The sequence below is a fragment of the Photinus pyralis genome, unplaced genomic scaffold (genome assembly GCF_008802855.1).
Source record: "Photinus pyralis isolate 1611_PpyrPB1 unplaced genomic scaffold, Ppyr1.3 Ppyr1.4_LG4, whole genome shotgun sequence".
Classification (NCBI taxonomy): domain Eukaryota; kingdom Metazoa; phylum Arthropoda; class Insecta; order Coleoptera; family Lampyridae; genus Photinus; species Photinus pyralis.
The window spans coordinates 19421714-19425720 of record NW_022170511.1 but is presented as its reverse complement, the minus strand read 5'-3'; positions in this window follow the sequence as shown (position 1 = coordinate 19425720).

The following is a 4007-nucleotide window of genomic DNA, read 5'->3' as shown; positions in this document are numbered from 1 at the left end:
CGATTTGAGACAATTTTTTTTGCGGGCCTCAAAAAAGGCAGTGTATAACCTTCCTTTTTTACCAAAAATCAACTACACCAAAATTTCTCGGGAAAACACTTTTTCTTATTAATTTGGGTGCATAGAATCCAAATCAATTCGTACTTTTTCGATCAGACCTCTCAATCAAAAGTAGTAGACTAGAAACCAATTTCGAAAAAAAATTCAAAGGGCTGTAACTTTTGAACTAGTAGCCCAATCTTCGAATTGTTTGAAATTATGGATTCTTCAGGCCACATTCTATAAGAAAAATTTTTTTCCGGGTCAATCTGAGACAATTTTTTTTTCGGGGCTCAAAAGAAGGCAGTGTATAACCTTCCTTTTTTACCAAAAATCGACTACACCAAAATTTCTCGGGAAAACACTTTTTCTTATTAATTTGGGTGCGTAGAATCCAAATTAATTCGTACTTTTTCGATCAGACCTCTTAATCAGAAGCTATAGACTAGAAACGAATTTCGAAAAAAATTCAAAGGGCTGTAACTTTTGATGTAGTAGCCCAATCTTGGAACTGTTTGAAATTATGGATTCTACAGGCCACATTCTATAAGAAAATTTTTTTCCGGGTCGATCTGAGACAATTTTTGCCTATTATTGATAATCAATGCTTCCAAATTCTTTGGGCGCATAAGTCTAATTCAAACAGACCACACAAAAATAACTAAAATTAAACTCACTAAGTTACCTATTTTTTTTTAATTGACGTGGTGCCAAATAAACAAATAAAACCTAGTAAATCTACTCAAAACAAATATAATGTTGATCAAACTCCACAGACGAAAATAAAAAATAGGTCACTTTTAAACATTTGTATGATTTTAACATTATAAGGCCTTGTTACCGTTGAAATTAGATGCTAGCTAGTTAATTCTTCCGAGCCGGAGAAAATCTCCCTATACTTTTCTTCCAACACCCGTTTTATAAACAAGCGTTCACGCGAACCACTTCCACTTTCTTGAAACCCGCAAAATTTCCGCCGTACAATTCAAACACCTGTCTTATTACACAAATGCGCCACAAGAATCACCATACTCACAAATGCATTTTGGCTTGTATTATTTCATCCTATTAAAAATTTGGTGATTTCTAAACAGGAAGGGATTAACATTTTGAATGAAGTTAAATTGTTATTTGTGAATCCTTAATATAATAGCGAATTCCATTAAAAATTAGGCAATTTGGTTTAAATACGTATTTGTTATTTGTCCATCGTTGAGATATAAATGATATTAAACATTCCTCCACTGTACGGACTACGTACATGACACGAAGTATAGTAAAAATGTGTCTTATTATAAAATGGAAAAAATCTATAAGTTGTGTGTAATTAAATATTCAGGTTTAATTAAAAGTCATTCTTTTAATTACCGTAAGTGCATTACGAGCGGTTGACAACTAGTTTTTTTCTACTTAACTTAAAAGCTTTAGCCTCAGTTACGCAATTAAATTTAATCCTTCTTTTTCCTGACACATTCTTCAATTAGACGATTATTGAAAAGATAATCCTATTACGCCATTCATCGAACCCATTTATAAGCTGATTGAACTCATAATATAATTAGTAAGCGTTTCTGCTTACCTTTTAGTTCGAAACCAAGTACGTACTTAGATTAAAATTAGATTATTAAATTTCACGTGATTACGGATATTGCCTCATCTAACCCCGTAAAGAATTATTGATGGCACGTTTTTCGGGGCCGAACTTTTGTTTCGGAGCGGAGAGCAAACAACGGAAAATTGTCATGGAATTATTCACGTAAAATACGGTCGGAGAATAAGTAAGTTAAAGAATAAATTTTTTAACAATGCCTTTCATAGAAAAACGGGAGTTTTATAACTTGTGTCCACAATGGGAAAAGAAAAGAATGAAAGGGAGAGAGAGTCGGCTAATGCAATCAAACGTTCTGTATTATTAATACTTGACATTACGCCGAGGCGCTACGAGACGTAGATGTGGGTGGAACACTTAAACCTTGACTTCGTTACCTTTTATCTTCACTTTTAAATAATGGACGAGATGAAGTTTTCGCATTTTTTCTCTTCCAGGGTAAGCGTAATAGTACACTATGCTGCATCTGCAACACTAAAATTTAATATTTAAATTTCGACATTTGAATTTTACTTTGCCTAATGAGGGGAAATTTTTCATGAACAATAAACTCCCTAAGATCGCGCCACTTTCCTGAGCGTTCCTTTTACATTGTAAATCTGGAATAATATTCTCGTTTCTACAATTTCTTTAGACTTAATAAGGTAGGCGTAGTCAACTGTAAATTACAATGTAAACCCGGCAACTTGTCTTCAATGTGTTGATAGAGGAGCTTAAGGAAACGAATAAGAATGAAATATATGAAAGTGTCACACTGGTCAAAGTATTCCGTTTATTACAGATTCTTTGAGCTTTCTTTTAAAACTAATGTACATAAGGACGCACTATTTACATTCATTATTACATAAAATATATTGAAGATTGGCCTTTATGCAAGAGGATATTGTTCTCCCATTGTTTTCTTTGGCAAAAGGCAATGATGCCGAAAATAATTTTTGTAGAGATAGACCAAAAGAGGAATATTAGGGCTTACGTTAGTGTTACAAAATTGAAATAATTCCAGCTAATAAATGGAAGCACTTTACAACTCCTAAAGGGTACGTGCGAGTATTTCAAATTAGAGGAGATTCAACAGGAGTATTAGGTGACATATCAATGATGCTCCTCTCAAATCTCCCTATTACAATAAAAAATGTATGTGCATTTACACCAATACCACCTAAGCAGTTAAGTGGGTTAACATTTTAACACAACGCCCATTCGAATTTAAATGTGCCCCTTGCCGAATGAAATTGTATAGGAATTAAAATATAATTTCCAAAAGAAATAAAACCGTAACGAGGAATTGAATTAAATAACAGCACACGAAAACTCACGCTTCAAAGTTACTTTAATGAGCTTGTTATATCTTCTTAACAAAGAATTATACAATTTAACTTCGAGGTTATTAAAAGTTATGCAAGCATAAAGTGAATTTCTTACAAAATTTAAGAGTGCACAGAAACGTGTACGATGTGATATTAATAACGACTTTTGTTCGCCGTGCCTTGTTATTTACTTTACGATCAGTAATTTTACGTAAAAAGGCGTGAAATTATAGAATCTCTTTTGAAATTGCGCAAAAGTCAATTATTCCCAATATTCTTGCCTTTGTTGTTTTCAATAATTCCCGAGATACCTCCAATTTTTTTCTGATTGGAAATCTCCAAACAGTACACAGATAAAATCCGAAGGGAAATACTGATATACGACATCAAATGAATAACTCAAATTTACATTAATCTTTCCGTACTAATGCAAAATAGATCCCCAAACTATCACGTTAAAATTGACCTTAAACGCCAATAAATCCCCTTACTCGATAATGATCTATGTGCTGAATTTCACAATAATTCCCCAAAGGTAGAGTAATATCTTGAGCTACAGTGCTATAGTGTCAAAAACACCAGATAATTGCAGCTGATATAGCCGCAACTTTTTTCTAGACATCATTACTATATTATTGTTGCCATGAATTTCTTTGGACTTCTAGTAATGCCCGGCGACACTAAGATCTTCGTTTTTTGAATTCTACAAGATTCTCCAATGTAGAATTGCGATGAAATCTATTTAAAGCTTTTTATAAACTTACTCAAAAGTTTAGACTTTTATTTCAGTGACCATTGTGTGTTGTCTATCCTCCATCCTTAGCACCCTTAAACAAGTTAAAAAGTAATCGTAAACGATTTACATAAAGCGCATTTCCACTTGCATTCATTTCCCATTTGTAAGATGCAACTTCTGTTAAAATCGTAAAATCCGGCCACAAATATGAAAGATAGCGTTGCACATGGGCAATCCATTGTTGACGTGCTACTTCAATTTCAGTTTATGCGAAGAATTTCATTTCAATGCTTTTCTAAATAAGAAAGTTGGAACT